At 34.4% G+C, this 19,616-nt stretch overlaps 1 long non-coding RNA gene across 1 annotated transcript; it reads left to right on the top strand.

The window, feature by feature from the left end:
* Nucleotides 1-687: 687 nt before the first annotated feature.
* On the top strand, nt 688-19,080 carry LOC108739704. The gene is made up of 2 exons (XR_001938217.1): nt 688-902; nt 18,562-19,080. It is a non-coding gene; the product is annotated as an uncharacterized LOC108739704 (long non-coding RNA).
* The last annotated feature ends 536 nt before the right edge of the window (nt 19,081-19,616 follow it).

The following is a 19,616-nucleotide window of genomic DNA, read 5'->3' as shown; positions in this document are numbered from 1 at the left end:
ATGAAATGAGAAACTAGAATGGTAGAAAAACGAAAAAAATGTACATACTATTTATATCATATTGTTAGTAAAACAAAAACATTAGTTTCCTTAGAAATTCATAGTTTTTTGTTAACATCAAATAATAGAAAAAAAAAATAAATAACTACAGGGTAACCCAATTCCTGGAAACCGAGAAATCGGGAAATTTCAGTAGCAGGGGAAAATTAGAAAAGCATCAGAAACTTTTCTATTCATTATCTCTTTGTTTATCTCAGTATCAGTAATTCTGATGAGAACAAAAAGAAATGCGACGTTCATTTCCTCCTCCCCTAAATTAACGTGAAATTCGAGGAAAGTTAAGAAAAATTTCATGTAATAAGAAAACAGGTAAATTTTGTAGTAAATTCATGGAATGCTGAAGGCTAAGACAATACAGAAGTAAAGCTTTAATAATGTTACGGTTTAAAAACTACGATTTTCGAAAAGTGGAATTTTCCGCGGTGGAAAAGCGGCGCCTGGCCAGTCAGCGCCAGTCGGGAAATTTTTCCAGTCAACGTTTCTTCCGGGTGGTGGTAAGCCGGTCTCTTATATAATTAGTCGGGATCTCAGGGTTCGGGCAGGACGCAAGCGCACGGGCGTCCCGCGTCGTGACCCTTCGCCCTGCCCGCGACCCCGACGGCGCTTGCGCGCGTCCATGTGCATTTTCGCGACGCCGGCTTACTGACCGCAGTCCCTCGCTACCGCCAGACCGCTTCGCTTGTTCGCGACGCTTCTCAAACCAGTCAGTGTCTTGTATCGAGGCGTGTTTATTACAACTAAATACCTACTACTTACTCTCTCTTATCTACTACTACTATCAAATACCAGCGTCGATTACTAACAACCAAACGACGACGACGACTACTCTGCTACGTCTCGAGGTGATAATCATCATGTTTGTTATTTTATGTTATTTGTTAACTTTCATCGTCAAATAATCTCATATGTTCGTTCACAATTCATATAAACGCATAATGTTTTGTATTTGTTTTACTGTAGTTTGTTCGCGCGTTCAGACGGACGCCGTGTGATCTAATTGGTCACGATCCAGTCAGGTATTCCTAGTTACCTATACATGCCTACCGTGTTTTTATGTGCGAGCAATCAAAATACGAACCACGGTAGTTGCCGCGGTTAAAATGTTGCGATAGCCTTTGAATAACTTTTTACGGTATTCATGAAATTTTTATGTTTCGAAGTTTAATCTTTGTGTTTATACAAGTGATTTTTATTAGCTTCGAGTTATTTTTTTGATGCAGTATTCGTATCCAAACAAAAAAATGTAGAAATGCAGCCGAATAGGTACGCTACAAATAGAAATTGATTAGCGTAATGGGGTTCGTTTAGTTTGAACTTTTTATTGCGATTATTTTTAATTGTGTAATATGGCAATTACGTTTATCAAAACGTATTCGTTTATTGACCACAATAAAAGCAGAAAATTTTTATCATTCGCGATAAAAATATTATTTTGAATTGTATGTGGAAAAAATGAATACATACAGAAACTTGTTGCTTTTTAGGAATCATTAAATAATCACCTTACTTTTGTAACCTACGTAAAACTTAAAAGATTTCAATTATTCTCAGATAAGTAAAGCACCGAATCCCTTTACTCGTTTACAGTGTACTTACCTGAAATTGTTTTGTTCGTTCGGAAAAAGAACTGTTACCCATTAAATGATCATAGAGCCATTACAAATTTTGAACAAAAAAGCAACAGATAAAAATGAAATAGATTACACCTACCTGCAGTGTAATCCGTAAAGATAAAAAAAAGCTGATATTGATCCCATAAGCATAACACATTTTGCTATTTCTGCAGTAATCAATTTTACTGAGAAAACGATGTTAGTTTTTCAGGAACATGTAGTAAATATCTTGTATTCATGTGGGTGCATTAATTAATAATTAACGCTAAATTATGTAACATCGAAAATTAAGTAATAGGTGTATTTAGAAAGTGTTTACTTAACGATAATTGCGTCTAATTGGGTATACTTAATTAGTTCAAATGATACTTGTTCCAGAGCATACGGGTAGAGATGTATAAAATCAGCTTGGAAATCCTTTAAGTCTAAGGAATCAATTCAATATAAAATTTTAAATCCTCATAATGCGGTGTTCGTGTGAGCTTATAGCTTGGATAGCTTTTTTTTAATGCTGCATATTTTCTAGCACAACTTAAGTACTGTCTAAAATTGTGTTTGCTTGGATTCATTTACGTAACCGATATAAAAAGGATTCAATTTTATTATTAAGTAATTGTCGAGTTAAATTAGTTAGATATATGTAACAAAAATTTTGACTTACAAATCAAAATTTTCTAGTTACATCCATAGTAAAAATAGTCTGAAATATAATTTCATAATAAATATAGGTATATCATTCTTACCATCATCTTTAGTTGTTGTTTGTAAGTGCCAAATGAGTTAAATTGAATTTTTATGTTTATTTTGTTCTAATCTAAAAATTGATGTTTGACATACTTTTTCTTTAACGAATTAAAGTTAAAAATAAATATATATTACAAATTAGGTCTCATATGCTACAATATACAGGATTTCGTGTGTCTTTATACAGTTATTTGCAATTTTTTGGTCCAAAACCTGTAAGCTTTATTTAAATTACTGCTAAACGCCATATGATGCACGTTTAACATTTTTTTTTTGATAAAGAATTAAACTTAGAACTAATTAGTTTTATAACTTACGTACATATGTGTCCTGTATGACAAGAAGGTATTCCTATATGGGGATGTAGGGGAGATAGATTGATGAGTCTGGAGTGCAGTCAACAGTTTTGGGTGGTCAAAAAGGCACATATCCAATAAATAATAAATTCGTCTGATTGCTTAGGGTCATAAAGTTATAACAAGAAAAGAAAGTCGTGTTCATGTCCTTCCCTTTGTTTTCAGGTATATTGAATTAGATGTGAATTTTTTATGGTGAGGCAGGTTTCTCTGATGGACTTGTATGAAGTGCTGTGAAATATGAGCTTACGATATACAAAATACTCTAAAATATCTTGTCGATACTTATATAGAGTTCAATATATATAGTTATTTTGAAATGGTTTACTTCAGTTAAAGTCCAAAATATATAAACTCCATTATAAAACCTTCAAAATTATTGCTAGAGTGCTACATTGTGTATATACAATCTCCAGTTCGTACCTTCATGTTGTATAAAAATCGAGATTAACTTAGGTACTGCACTAATAGAGCATTTTCTTGTGTCCTGGGTAACTCATTAAAAAGCTCCGTAAACAGTTAAACTGAACTTTATAGCAGAAATTTTAATTTTGATATTTCATAAGGTGTCATTGATAGTTCAGTATGCGGGGATGAAAAGGTGTTAAAGTAGCATGCCTATGTATATGGAGAATAAACATTTTTAAACTTCCTTTGTATGTCCTTTCTGTGGCTTAAAAGCAAAGCAGGCTGTTCCCGGTCGTCTGGCGCTTTCGTTATAGAACTAAACGAGTTTGCTACGATCCAGTTTTATGTGTACATGGCGTCAACTTTAACACGACTTTTCTAATTTTCTTACTCATTTTCACTTTTAGTGGCTAATTCACATAATGAAGTAGTCGTTTGTGACTCATTTATTCGCACATGCTGTATGCTGGCGGTGTTAATAATGCGCCTTGCCCTGACGTAACGATGTTAAAACCCACTTCAGTTCAGATATATGGTTTGTCCTTCTAAACTATTTTCAGTTTATCATCTAATGTGTACAGGCTAAAGGCAGAGCAATGATGTAACTTGTGATTCATTAATTATACTATTCGAATTGCCACTTGGTTCCAAACACATACTTTAGCAGAAGCTTTTTCGTTTATTATGATCTTCCATGTGAGTATGTGGATTGTGGCTTGCCTACCATCAACAAAGCGTTAACATGGTTACAATCAAAATTGATTGAGCTTGATTTACGTTTTATCCTCAGCTCTGCCATGTGGTTATTATGATTTAGAAGAATACAAATCGGATAACACTTCACAATTATTATATTGACTGAATTACAATTCGAATTGCTTCATATGTGCGAGTAGTATTTTGATTGATACACAAACCTGCTTCAGAAATTCTTGCAAAAACAGATGGTAGAGCATTTCGAAACGACAAGAACAGTTCTACTAGATGAAATAGCGTTATCAGTCAAATGGATAGACATAGACCAAGAAAAATGCACATTTGCATTCGTAAACTAAATTAAAGTTGATTTACTGTATTTTCCCGATGTTAATTTTTTTTTTAAAGTTTAAATATCTGAGCTTTAAATGGTGATTCAATCGAAATTTCAACGAAAAACGTGAAATTAAAGAGAATTGGGACTGTTTTTAGGTTAACATTTGAAAATAAACTAATTATACAGCCTGTTTTGGAATTTGTCTATGACCTGTCTTATGCCTCTTAGCTCGTGTACGCATTTTGTAAACCAGTGTATGTGCCTCGTATTTTTTACCAATTCAGCATGAAACGCACAAATAAAAAAAAAGAAAATTTTTGTATTCTAGCAGCTAGATGTTTTTCGTCGACATAAAATGATTTAGTTTTACCCTGCTCAAACAAAAACAATTTGACTTCTATCTTATAAAACTAGACAGATCAACACTTATTCACGTGGCAGGTGACTCTAGTCAAAACAAAGTTGTAGTTCATTCCGTTTGTTATGTTTGCATTTCGTGAAGCTCTTCAAAACAGCGTTTGCAATAACAATTTTGCTTACGTTAGATACAGAGTTCTAGTTTTATGTGCCTAAGTGTGTCCTAATACCAAAAATTATTTGGATAAAAAGGTCCTAGACCTTTTTTCTGTCTCTTTTCCGTTTTATTTGTTACAGTTTTTCCTTTTTGCTGAATGTAGTCGGCTAGAAAACAGCAAGTAGCGAAAATGCAATTTTGCACGAATAATCACGAGCTTGTAAATCATGCGGCCATTTTCCCCATTTCGCAACAACAAAACTGCGGCAATATACCGCCAGTCGTTTCGCTTAGAAAGCGTCAACGTTACCGTGAACCGGTTAATTAAATAAGTTTCGCAAAACATTGGCTTTTTTAATTCGGATCCGGCCGGCTCTCGTGCTATAAGTAATGGATCCGAGCGCGCTATCTAACGGTGACAAATTACTCCTGATTTCCCGTGATGTCACTCAACTTAAAACTCACGATGGAATTGTTTTGTTCTAATTGATAGCAAGTTTTTTGATCCCCTGCTCACCTGATCATCCTATTTTATTCTTCATTATTATCGTCTTTTTGTATATATCCTCACAATAAATTTTGGGACGGTTGAGTTTCCTATTGAACAAATTATCATACCAATGAGAACGAAAGAAACAAATTAAATTAGAACCACAAAAAATATGCACCCAAAATCCTGTACCTACGTCAACAATGCTGTTATGTTGAACTCATCATCATCATACGGTTATCAGTCCTTAGACTGGTTGGACACGCACCTCCATTCTTTCTTTTTCTCAGCTAATCTTCGCATTTCCCTAAAACTAGAACAATCCACATTCTTAACTATTTGTGAACAGTAATCTAATCTACGCCTACCTATGCCCCTTCTAACTCCCGTTTCGGTTTCTAATATGTTTCTGATTAGACCTTCATACCTGAGAAGGTGTCCTTTCAACCTATCTCGCCTATTTCTTATTGACTTCCATAGAGTCCTCTATTCTTTCTAATACCTCATCATTTCTAACCTTCTCTATCTACGATATTGCGAGCATAGAAGTGACTTTTTTTTATTGAAGGCGACTCGACCCTGCGCTTTCCTCTGCTTTGTATCCCTACTACTCCTTCCGTCCTGACTTATCTGACTTCCTAGATACCTAAACTCGGTCACTTCTAATTTTTCGTCTCCTACTTTTATATTTGCCTTTTCTTTACATTTTCTTCCTTGCTAGATGCTAATACTACTATAAAACATCATTATAGACACTACAACTATAGGGATAGGTATACAGGAACAAAAGATTAGTATGTTTATGTTGAACTAATCAATGAAAATTAAATACACAGTAAATACATGCACTATAGCTCATAAATTTATCATGTAGGTACCTATTTACTGGTAAATTAGATGCATTAAAATACCAAATGAATATTAATTTCTAATCGCAAATGAAACTGAACAGTAACGGTTTATAGTATATTTAAATTTTAGTGCAGTTAAAGCACTCTGTCTAATAAATAATTTGATTTTGAGATCGGCTATTTAAAAAATTTTAATAGCAGCAAAAAAAAGAAAACGCTACCGACTGCAAAAAATTGAATTCTTATTTTCGCTATTAATTTAACTGTCAACGTAACGTTACGTTAAATTCTCTTTGTACTTAATTCAATTTCTGTCCTTTCACTTACCAGCTTTGAATAATTTATAGTTACTGACATTTAGAAGCTTACCTCAACGGACACGAATTAAATGCGGACTCAAAGCTAAATCGGCACATAATATTATCCATTGCATTTGCGCTCGGTAACACTTTACGGTAACCAACTGCATTACCTGCATGTATGTTGGACTGTAACATTATTTAGTTAGGTGTTTACTTATTTTGTTATTTAATTATACTAATACGTTACATGAAAAGAAAGGCTAAATACACATGGTTAGGGGACCTTGTGCAGAGCATTTGCGATACGAGGGGTTCCGGAAAAATTTGCGGAATGTAAGGGAAGAAAGAAAAAAGATTTTATATTAGTTTTTCTTCTTACTGATGCTTTCAGTCATAATATATACGTAATTTTCAGTGCTCGAAGTATGTGCTAGTGCCGTACCGATTTACTTGTAAGCTATACCAGTGATGCCGAATTCCCTCCCGCAGGTAATTTTGGTTAAAATATAGAATTCCCTACTGCGTACTAGCCGAGTTCCCTCCCGTTCATATCAGCTCCGATAATTAAGCCAACGATTACTTACCGATTTTATTTTTCGTAAATAAATATATATTGTGCACTTTAGTACTTCAATGAATTAAAGAGAAAATAATTTCAGAAAGAAAACACGTATCAGTTATGAAATGTTTATTTATTTAATTTTAAAATGGTTTCCGACTACCTTAACAAATTCAATGTTTGGAAATTCGTGNAATAAATATATATTTATAGTGCACTTCAGTACTTCAGTAAATTAAACACAAAATCATTTCAGAAAGAAAACTCATACATCAGTTATGAAATGTTTATTTATTTAATTTTAAAATGGTTTCCGACTACCTTAACAAATTCAATGTTTGGAAATTCGTGTGCGTCTAGCTTTTTGATGCAATCATCTAGAAAAACTTTATTAGTTTTAATTTGTCTTGTTAACAATTTTTTAAAATTAGATGAAACACTTCGTATTTATATTAAGATTAATATGTGATGTGAGGCTATATTCAAACAACTCTTTATGACTTTACAGTGGTAATTAGCACTCAAGGTCATCCGCTGCCGTTGGGGGGCAATTGATGTATAATTAGGAGGGAATTCGACATACGGAAAACTTGAACCCTAATTAAAAACAGGTATATGGGAGGGAACTAGGCATTATCCAGCTGTACAATTTAATATTAACTGTAAACTTCATCGTTAGTCCGCCGATTGGTTGGACAGTAGAACATCCCTAACTATAATCTAATAAAAGTAATCTGCGGAATGTACAGCATTTCTAATTTAAATTATCACTCGTTTTGGTTATTGTTTTCTGAGAATCTTGTACACAGGAAATTTTATAATTGTGAAAATTCGTTGTTGAGTTCTGGTGGAAAGGAATAACACACATGTATAAAGGCAGGCAAGTTCGCAATTCGGAATGCCATCATCTGTCTATTGCAGTTTTAGATTTGCTGGCCATTCTTGCATGAAATTGGATTGTGTCATTTTAATTATAGCGTTATCTGCTCGATGCGCGGCTTTTATTTATTCTGGCGGAACATTGGGATTCATATATTGGTAACAATTGCCGGTAAAATTCCCCCAGCTGTCTCTGCGAGCGATTATGATTATCGCTTCAATTTTTCTTTTTTTTTGTAAATGCAAAACCAAACAAAAAATTATCAACGTACGAGGTAACACGATTCAGATTAAATGACGCCGAAACACTAAAAAAATTAGATGCTTATTTTAGTATTGGAAATATGTAGGTACATTAGTACATGATGCAGTTTTATCATTAAGTTTTTATTTGGAATACGTACAAATTCAGACATTTACATGTTAGGAAGTTTGATTAACAATTGTTCCTAAAATTTAATAAACACCCAAAAAACCTGTTTTAATTTGTAACTGGTTTTCCCCATAGGTGTTTCTTTTCTGTTGTGAAATTTTCCTGTAAGAAGTAGCCGATGTTAATTATTTATTTTTATAGATTAAGTGGAAAAATTGGAGACAGTCAGTCAGTCTTGTGTCTTTTTTACAAAATAAACAAACAAATAACTGTTATAAAACTGCAAATGAAAGTCATGACTCAGTTAATTGAATTGCAAATGTATGCATGTACGCGGGATGTGTACTAAAACAGTTTGCATGTGTAGGTGAAATTTAACACATCGAGAACGTTTTGTCTGCTCTGTATGAAATATGTGACACATCTATTATTAGGTATTCTGGCACTGAGTTAACTCAACTGAATTACCGGCTTGCAAGGATTTTTCTGTAAACACAATTTTTTAGTTTCGTTGTATGCAATTTCGGAAATGTTTCTTTTTTCTCTAACTGTCCACATTTGAATATTATGTACAATAGTTCGCATTTGACTCGTATTACGGTATATAATGTAAAATTTCGGTGAAATACCAGAGTTATAAAGTCCGTAAATTTTTGGAGCACGACGTATACAGCCGCATTTTTCATTTCATAAAATTGTACAAGATTAAAACGAAAATGAAAAAAGTAGGTTAGTGGGAAGTAATTTAATAGTTGTTGTGAAAATGAAGCATTAGCAAAGCTCTATCTGATTTATCAATTGTTATAATTGTCAGTATTATAGAGGTTCTCCTGTTTAACAGACGGTTTATTTGCCAAAGGAGAAATATGTTGGAGCAATAACTTTCCATTTGTATGTTTTATTAGCTTACATATGTAGCTGCTAGGGTATTCACTATGACAAGTTCCATTATCGTAGATCTAATGTTCCATATGTGTTCTTTACATCACAACATCTGCGTACCGATTACAAAACAATTTACCTACCTACATGGTTATTTGAAAGTTTCCAAGTCTTCAATTTAAACATCAATATTACAGTAAAGACAGCAACTGATTGCGCCCAATAAATCGTTCCGTCTGAGAAATCGTATTCATGCATCTTTTGTTTCGGGTACATATTTACGAATTNAAAACAATTTACCTACCTACATGGTTATTTGAAAGTTTCCAAGTCTTCAATTTAAACATCAATATTACAGTAAAGACAGCAACTGATTGCGCCCAATAAATCGTTCCGTCTGAGAAATCGTATTCATGCATCTTTTGTTTCGGGTACATATTTACGAATTTATCGTCAATATAAATATAATAATAAGATAATGATAAATGTTGGTTGAACATAGAAATTACTCATTTCATTTTTCTTTTTGTCCCACTAGCGGAATTATACATAATTTGGTGGACGTGAAATACATTTTTTTTAACCACGTCTACCTGTAAATATTCCTTTCTTAGCTAGTTTAAAATGCAAAAAGTCACACAAACTGTGTTGATTTTATTTTTAAAAACGGGGCAAGTGTCTTAGTCAAATTTGTTCATGATATTTTATTTACGTAATTGCAATTTCCATTGTACGTAAGGAAGAAGAAAGATTTACCAAATGCTATTTACTATTTTGCAACTAAAATAGTTTATTAATTCCACAAAAGTGTATCTTATATGTATAGGGTTGTTCGGAAAGTCATTTCGTTTTTTCCCGACAGACGATTTAATTGTATTCTTTTGCACCCAACTTCACATTTAAGCCGTATAATTTTTATATGCTTTGAGAGCTCATATAGCAAGGCTTGTGTGTGAAAAATTCCAATTAATTCTACGCAGTAGTTTTTGGTTGGTGCCCTTTTAAATATGGAGAGCGATAAGCAGCATTTTCGACATATCTTACTGTTTTACTACAGAAAGGGTAAAAATGCTGTTCAAGCCAGAAAGAAATTGACTGATGTGTATGGAGAAGGTGTGTTGACAGTACGCCAGTGCCAGAACTGGTTCGCTAAATTTCGATCCGGCAATTTTGATGTCGAAGATGCACCACGTTCGGGAAGGCCGGTTGAAGCTGATAAAGACGCGATAAAGGCATTAGTTGATGTGAACCGGCGAATAACAACACGTGAGATCGGATTGAGGTTAAATTTATCAAATTCAACAGTTTATGACCACTTGAAAGGCCTGGGATTATCCTCGAAGCTCGATGTATGGGTTCCCCATGTTCTCACAGAGAGAAATCTGTGTCGCCGCATTGACGTCTGCGATTCGCTTCTCAAACGTCACGAAAATGATCCGTTTTTGAAGCGCATCATCACTGGGGACGAAAAATGGGTTGTATACAACAACGTCAAACGCAAGAGGTCATGGAGCAAAAAAGATGAACCGGCTCAAACCATTTCCAAAGCCGATATTCACCAAAAAAAGGTGATGCTGTCTGTTTGGTGGGATTTTAAAGGAATCGTTTTTCTTGAGCTTTTACCGGATAACACAACGATTAATTCAGAAATCTACTGTCATCAGCTGGACAAACTGAATGATGCACTTCAACAGAAAAGGTCAGAACTAATCAACAGGAATAGTGTAGTGTTTCACCAAGACAACGCGAGACCTCACACAAGTTTGGTCACTCGCCAAAATTTTTTAGACGGTAAAACCTTCACCTCAAATGAGGAGTTCAAAAAACTCCTCGATCAGTTTTTTGCCAGCAAAGACCAAAAATTTTATGAGCGTGGAATTATGCTACTTCCAGAAAGATGGCAAAAGGTGTTGGACCAGAACGGTCAATATATAATTTAATTTATTTAATTAATTATCTATTTAAGTATTTGTTTATTATACGAAAACTGTCTTTCATTTCCACAAAAAAAAAAACGAAATGACTTTCCGAACAACCCTATATTATCCAAGACATCTTTGTAGAATGGTTAAAAATTTCTCCTAAAATTTTAGCAAATAATAGTGAAGAACAGTAGAAAATACTTATAGAGACCCACTTATATCTTTTTAAAACAATATTTTACCAATAGTCTAAGGGAGAGATAATAATCATGGGGAAATGCAGTAGTTCAACCTAATATAACATTCATAAAAATTACGTATTTATGAGTACATTAGGGAACTGTCGGAGTTCAAGTGAGTTTTTACCATTATTAAAAATGTTATTATAGCGTTTAACATGAACCCTCGGACTATTTGAATGTAAAATGTTAGCGGTGTGACAAGAGCCAGCCGGTTAAAATTAAAGTTTTAAGCGTTTAACAAAGGTGCAACTCGACGATGTCGAGAGGAAGTCGGAAACTTCAGTGAGTAAGAAATTATCGCACAATTTCAAGAACTTCAATACCGTTAACGGTGAAAATAGCAGCGGATGGCGAAACTTAAAGGTAATTAATTGCTTACCTGTAAGTGAACTTACGCTTTTCATGCCATAATCGTATAACTACATATTAAAGAAAACGGCAGCCGTTAAATTTTGTAACATGGAAACTAATTAATTTTCTTATAATTTTATGGTAGAGGATTTTAATGAATTTGATAATCAAGGCTAAAAATTATCACAGAATGTTTTCTTGATTAATCAAAACGTCTCAACGGTAACACTGTTGAAGCTAGTGGATTGTTATTAAATTAAATAACAATTTAAAAGCTGCAGAATACAACAAATAGAGTAAAATTGGTATGTATCATACATTGTAAATGGTTTTTCTGAAAGTTAAATGCCATTTAACGAATTTAAAATTTATACAACGTAAAAAACGTATAAACTTATATCGTAAAACAAAAAGGTATTTGTTTTACTGTGCGAGTCTTTGTTCAGTAAATAAATTGGCTAATTGCCTTCCTTTCTACATTCAGAATGGGTTCTCACATGCTGTACAAAGCTACAATCAATTTGTTAAACGGGATATTATCCAATAAAAATCTATAAAGTAATACTTCTACAGCAGAGCTCGTGCTTGAATTCCTTCTTTAGGAATATTGATCGATGATGCTTTTTGTAATTTGCTTGACTGACCACTGTTGTTTTCTGTACATAACACCAAAGTTAAGCATACAATTCATTGAAATGATAAAAAGAGAACAAAGAAAAGTAGTAGCGCTGTTGGTCAACCTAGATCATAGGAGTATAAAGGACAAGAATTGGTAACATATTGAAAAAATATTTATTAATCGTTAAGCATGACCTTAATCTAAAATCGCAAAAAAATGACAAAATGAGATGAAACACATTTATAAGACTTGCGTCACCTTCAAAGACAGCAGATAGGAAATGCAAATATGATCTATTTTGCATAGCCGACTGACTAATTCTAAACAAAATAGCAGATAAATTGAAAAAGTAAATTGGTTTTTATTGGTTTTTTCTTTTATATTCATGCATATATGCAGAGCTTTATCGCTGTTTCTTTAACCATTTGTCACGTTTGGAGCACTGACCTGGACAAAGGCTGGCTAAATAGATAAAATCACAGCTCAAAGCAATGCTTAATGAAACAATGAGCGGCACGGAAAGTAACAAATGACCCAGGCGTAGGTACAAAGATATAAAAAGCAAATAGTAATACCACACCAATGCGAATATCTTTAGACAGGACTGCGACGATAGTAGTTGGCAACACCCCGTTTGTTGTTTGAAAAGGGAAGTGTCTGGTGGAAAACACGAAAGAAAAATACGATGATGATAGTCTGACAAGAAAATCTCCGTTGCAAAGCCGGTTAGTTATTCTTATAGAATAGATGGATCGCGCTGCATTTTCTTTTCTTTTTTGTTTGTTGAGTGATCCGCAAAATGATCTTTTACTCACGATACGAATCTGTAGAGAATTTGTCAAACTTTTTTCCTATTTCTTTCTTTTAGTACTTACACTTTTTTCGTTTAACCAATACCTACCAGTAAAACATACTTCTTTTCGTAACATCAAAACGCAAGGTAGTCCTGCAATAATATACGTAAAAAGTAGTTTGAAAGTAATTTTTCTACCCCTATTTTCTGAAGTAAAATTATAAATCGAGTAGTAATTATTATATATATAATTCAACAAATTCAAGCTGTTTGAAAACTCAATGCTATTCGGTGTTTTTTTTTGTTAAATATATGAAAGTTTTATGTAAATGAATAAACACGTTCAATTTTTTAGTCCGGCTCGAAGGACCGTTTTCTTGATACTATAAGTAACGCATACTTTTTAATTCCTTACATATTAGAAGCGACAAAAGAAGCCCTAGAGTAGATCGCTAAACGAAAATATGTAGTTATGTATTTTATTTTTCGGAAAATGCGAAGGTTGACTGACGATTGGGACGAATGAAGATGCATATCATGAGGATTGATGGTAATGACGTAGTCGGTGGGTGCATAATTCGTTTAAAAATTGTACTTAGTTACTTTATTTTAAAACAGGTTAAATCATGTATTTTTACGATAATGGATAAAAATTATCTCGAGTTATGGTGTGTTCTAGGCGTTTTTATTATATCGTAACCCTTTTATTAAAGGAGTTTTGTTGTGCATAACTGTCCCGAAGCACATATTGAACGCAAGAAGACCTATAAGTTTAATACGGACTTACGGATACGATAACTGCCCGGAGGTGCCATTAAAGCGTAAAAGATATTGAGAGTACTTCGGGATAGTTTACCATCACCCCAGGAATACCGACGATAAAATTTTGTTCTTGCGATACATTTACATTTATAGATAAAAGTAATATATTGTATACAGTAAATATAGATTGACTTTAAAATGCGGCAGTAGAGTCTGCAACATATTTGACGATAACCGTTCAACAAGGGGGCAGTCGAGTAGCAATGTTGACGGAGAAAATACACAGCCACAATTTTTTTATTTTTTATTTTTTATTTTCACAAGCCGTAAGTAGTACATATGTCGTTTTTTTGGAATAAAGAAGAATCAGAAAAGTCGGAAACGCATTTCAATTGCAAACTTATATCTGGGCCTAGAATTAAGTCATTGAAATTTCGAAATATCCTAATTTCAAAACCAAATTAGATCCAATCAAATAGTAGAACACTCGTTCTAATTACGTGTTTGAACCAATCGAGTTTTCATAAGTTGTGCGCGCGCAACTTCCGTTGCATGTAAGGTTCTACGTTGATTATTAATTGCCTGATTTAGGAATAGGGTTTGACTTATTGAAGCAATTATGAGACCAGATTCGTTGACGACCAGTAAAATTAAACTCGGATGTTTTTGCGAAAGCTATTCAGCTTTTTAAGGTGTTATGAGAGTGAATGTGAGGTTTTATGTATGTTGTATTTGTTTCGTAATTATTAGAACATTATGTAGGGTGACGGATAGTAATTGCAGATTACCTATATCTATTTGAATAATTCTAATATCTGGTAATTAGCAGCGGGAGATAAGATTAACAAATTTGCCGTATATACATTCAGATCACTGAGGTCCATGTTTTACGGTAGACTATTTAATTTGAATTGTAAATTCTATTAAATTTCAAGGATACGAGCGAGAAGGCGGCGAGAACCTACATCGCTGTCGCTGTACGTGGCACGTAATTCGTTTGTTCGCTTTTCGAGCTTACGTCACCTCCTTATTGTGTCTCACTCAGTAATTGTGAGAGAACTGGAGATAGCTCCTTTTTATTCTCGTTTCTAACCACTCAATTTGTTTGAGACCCGTTAGAAAATTAGCCGTATTTATAGTGTTCGGTAAGCAGTAAGTTGTACACTGGACTGTGTTTTAAGAAAAACCAATAAGTACACACACACACACAAAATTCGGGCGCATTTTATTTGCCTTTACAGTAAGTGAACGTCTTGTAAAACACTTATTTGACTGAAATAATAAAACAATCCTATAACGTATAATGTGCTGGTCAGTTTTTTTTTTGTATTTGTATTCCGAATGACTAATAACTTGAGTGCGTAGTATAGTCTCACAGATTTCTTTTGAAATGTATAAGAATGTGAGTGTCTGCTCTTTTGAGAAACCACATGTTCTTTGAGTGCACCGACTCAAAATTTTATATCCATAAATGAAAGTATGCTTGCACTAGTGCTACTGTAAAAACTAGGCTAGTCCTAACTTCGTAAAAGGCGATCTATTAACCTACCCTACCATGGCATTTAAGTATATAAAGTTGATCCTTTGCTAACTTAAAGTCTGGTATTAGAGATACTCCTATTTTTGAAAGAAGCACTTAGTAATGTGAGCACACACTCCCATTTACTCATGCAATATTCTGAGTCGCCACTCTCAAGGAGCGAGAGATTCTCAAGATGTACTTGAGATTCTACGAACATTTTTATGCATTTCAAATGAAGTTCATGACGTCTTAGGATTTACTAAAATGTAGTGGCAAAAGTTGCAAACACATTCTTACAACAATTATAGAAGCGCTGTACCTATGGGTCGGAGATCATCATGGTATAACAAGTGACGTTACATGTACCATCATTATTATTATGATATTCGAACTTGATGACTGCGGTCTCGATCTTTCTCATTTTTAAGTGAGCCGAACACCGATAGAGTCGTTTATCTAGCGTTTCGCTAACAGCTGTGGTTGACATCTTCAGGGACAGTAACCGTACTTTTACTAAGACTGTTTTCATAGCGAAAAACTCTCACAGTCAGTACAACTGCTGCAAAAGACTTCACGCACCCGTTACTTCCTGAGCATACGAAGAAGTACACTTCTTTGACGAAACGCAAAGAAAGTTATGCGTTAGATTTTAGTGTATTCTATGTAATGGTACGTACGTAGTATTTTGCTGAATAATATTATTCGTCACATATTTTATGGAGAATATTAAATGGATTAAAATATCTGTATAATATACACATCCAAGTGCATATAAACACAAAGCACCCCATAGGGGCATAAATATAGGTAGAATATCGCTCATACTTATACATAAATGTCTATATTATGTACAAATATCTGCATTCACGTCCCCGGTGAGTGTGTGGCCTCCAATTCTGCCCGAAGCATACTGGCCTGACGCTGGAAGCTGGCGGAAATTTTAAAATGGCGTGGATGCGAGGTGGCAAAAGTAGGCAGTTTTAGGTATAATGATTGCAGCCCTCTTTCTTCAGTATTCCTATCAGGGGCATAGATTAAATATTTCAAAATAGGGATCAGTGAGCAAGTAATAGACAGACAAACAGAAGAACTAATTGTTCATGTTGGTGACAGTGATAGAGATTCCCATGATGACAGTGAATGTGAAAACTAACTATAAAACAAAAGCAATAGGTTAATTTTTTCTTTTTGATAAGTCATGTTTTTACACTATTTTCTAGTACGCTACTGTCCTATCTGTATTAATACTATAATTTACGCCTACTTAAAGCTTATTTGTGTATCGGTTCCAAGTGACTTACCCAAATAGGTCATAAATGGGCAAGTACCTGCGCGACCGCTCGCCAGCTTCGTTCGTCAGACCTGTACTTTCATGTACGATCTCGAAAATCAAATGTGAAATGTATTTTCACAGAATTAAGATGCTATGATGAAATGTGGAATATGCTGAGATCAAAAGGTTCTTTGAAAAGATAAACCCCACCCATAGCATCTACAAACATTAAAACAGTTTTTTATTGTTTTTTGGTGAACATTATGCATGTGCTAAAAAATTTATTAAAATTAATTGTAGAACGATATGTTTTTTTGATGCTTTATTTATTAAATTTTTGTTTTTAAGTGGTTATTTCATCTGTAACTCTTCTTAAAAGTTTGTGTTTCGTTCAGAATGTCTAACAAAACAAGGACTTCTTAATTAAAGCAGCTGTGGGCAATTTATTTTTTGGCACTAATTCAAGAAGTAAACAGATTTGTCTCGAATACTTCTCACAACTTGAGTAGATATAGGAAATGTCATGTTTCAGACGTTTGTAGTGTTCCAAACCCTTGAAACAAATCGGTAATCTGTTTTAGTGGAATCTCGAACAGATAGGGTTGAATTTTGAATGAACAAAGTTGTGGAAGTGGGTATGCGACTTTGACTAATTAAATTCAATTCCTCTACTCCAAAGTTTAATGTGGAGGTAAATATTTTACTTTATGCTACTCAGTATGTGCATATATTGACTCGAAACACCTGACCTTCGGATTGTGGACTCTTTATTATTACTCCTAAAATTCATGTTTTTTACTTATTATTCATTCATAATTCACAGAATAGTGTTGTGCTGGTAAGGTACAATTTTCTGTTTATCGGTATTATATCGTTATGTTAATTAATTGACATTTCAAAAGGATCACCATTAATGTCGCCCTAGAAAAGAGCATGGCATAGTACTTTATAATATAAGCTTTAAATTTAATAGTTGAAATTGGGATGTAAATTAAACACTCAATTTTCATGGTAATTACCAACAAAAAGAAGGACATTACCACGACAACACTCATGTTGTCTTTTCCTACCTTAACCTTATGATCCTAAGCATATCAGTCAAAAAAAAAATCGGAGATCTTCCGGGGCAGAATCATCGCACCCTCAATTTCTATCATCAAATGATCGATTTCGATTCTAGTACTCGAAAAATGCAGACAACAGGAAACGTTTGTAAAAGTAAAATTTAGGGGGATAAGATTAGCTAACACGTTTCTGATCTATTGCCATTTCTGATTGTAAACTGTAGTCCATCATCATCATAAGGTCGTCAGTCCTAAGTTGGACACGCACCTCTATTCCACTCCATTCATTTCCCCAAAACTGAAACAACCCACATTCTTAACTATTTGCGAACAGTAATTTCTCCTAAAGTAAAAACTCCTATTTCTGCCTCTAATATATCTCTGACTAGACCTTCATGCCTGAGAAGGTGTTCTACCAACCTATCTCTCTTTTTTTCTTATTGACTTCCATAGAGTTCTCTATTCTCCTATTTTTACTAATACCTCATCATTTGTAACCTTCTCTATCGACGGTATCCTCATCATTCGCCTATAACACCACATTGCCAACGCTTCTAACCTTTTCTTTTCCGCCGCGCCCACTGTCCAAGTTTCGCACCCGTACAGCACCGTACTCCAAACATACACCTTTAACAACCTTTTTCGAATTTCTAAATTAACCGTTCGCGAGCATAGAAGTGACTTCTTTTTATTGAAGGCGCCTCGACCTTCGCTATCCTCTGCTTTATATCCCTACTACTTCTTCCGTCCTGACTTATCTGACATCCTAGATATCTAAAATGAGTCACTTCTCCTAATTTTTTGTCTCCTTGTTCACGTAAAGTGGTATTGGATTAAAAAATTCGCCGAGTACCGGATCCAAATTGAGTACCCGGTCCATTTCTAGTTTGAATGCATTGTTTTCTATTATATATATTAGTATAATATTTTGTTTTTCTTTTTTTTTCAGGCTATAAGTACGAACAGTCGTAGCAAGACACGGGGCTCGCTTGATTCGGACCAACAACATGCGTTAGCTTCTGACAGAAAACAGCCGCTTAGCTTCGCAACCTGCTTTTCCGCTAACTGACCACTGTCAGACTCTAGGAGCACTTGTTGCTAGTCCTCTCGCCTGTACCACGACCAACAAAACAATTAAACCAACCAACCCCTATTACTGTTGAACTTTATAAGTACTACTACCTACGTATTGCAACGGTGATCTCGTTTAGTTCCATTCACTAGTACATACACACATACACACAAACACACGCATATTTTGTGCCATAATATTAGCGCTTATATACCAATATCGAACTCTCTTCCCCTCCAAATAACAGTAATCGCCACTGCTCCTTCAATTTCAACTGTAAAACTACCGACAGTCTCACGAATAAAATAAAAAAGGATGGACAATAATTCTACCTGATCGTAGCGCCGCATAATCCTATTATTCTAAAATCCAAAGTTCGTGCTGCTCTCCGTAAAAGAAAATTCAGTATTTGAAACTAACTGTATATTCGTAGGATATTTGTTATTGCATTTTGCGCATCGCGTGCATCGTGCAGTAGTAGTATTACTGTTGTTGTTGTTGCCAGTGATTCGTGTGTCCAATCAAATATAAATATTATCGCGCGTAGTAAATCGCACTTTAAATAAATAAAAATGGCGACTATGGTTAACATGAACAACCTTTTGAATGGCAAAGACAGCCGATGGCTCCAACTGGAAGTCTGCAGAGAGTTCCAGAGGAACAAGTGCTCTAGACCAGACACAGAATGCAAGTTCGCCCATCCTCCAGCCAACGTCGAGGTCCAAAACGGTCGAGTCACAGCTTGCTACGATAGTATTAAGGTGAGTGTTATGTTCTTTAGCCAGTTATTGTTTTTTTTTTCTGTTCTCTGTTCGCCGAGTAGCCTTGATAAATAAATGCGATTTTTTTTGTTGGTGAATTCTCTCAAAATCGACGACTCATCGTCGATAATAAAACTCGGAATACAATACCCAGTTAATGTTCTGCGACAT

The sequence above is a fragment of the Agrilus planipennis genome, unplaced genomic scaffold (genome assembly GCF_000699045.2).
Source record: "Agrilus planipennis isolate EAB-ADULT unplaced genomic scaffold, Apla_2.0 scaffold93, whole genome shotgun sequence".
Lineage (NCBI taxonomy): Eukaryota > Metazoa > Arthropoda > Insecta > Coleoptera > Buprestidae > Agrilus > Agrilus planipennis.
This window is presented reverse-complemented; position numbering and strand designations above follow the sequence as displayed.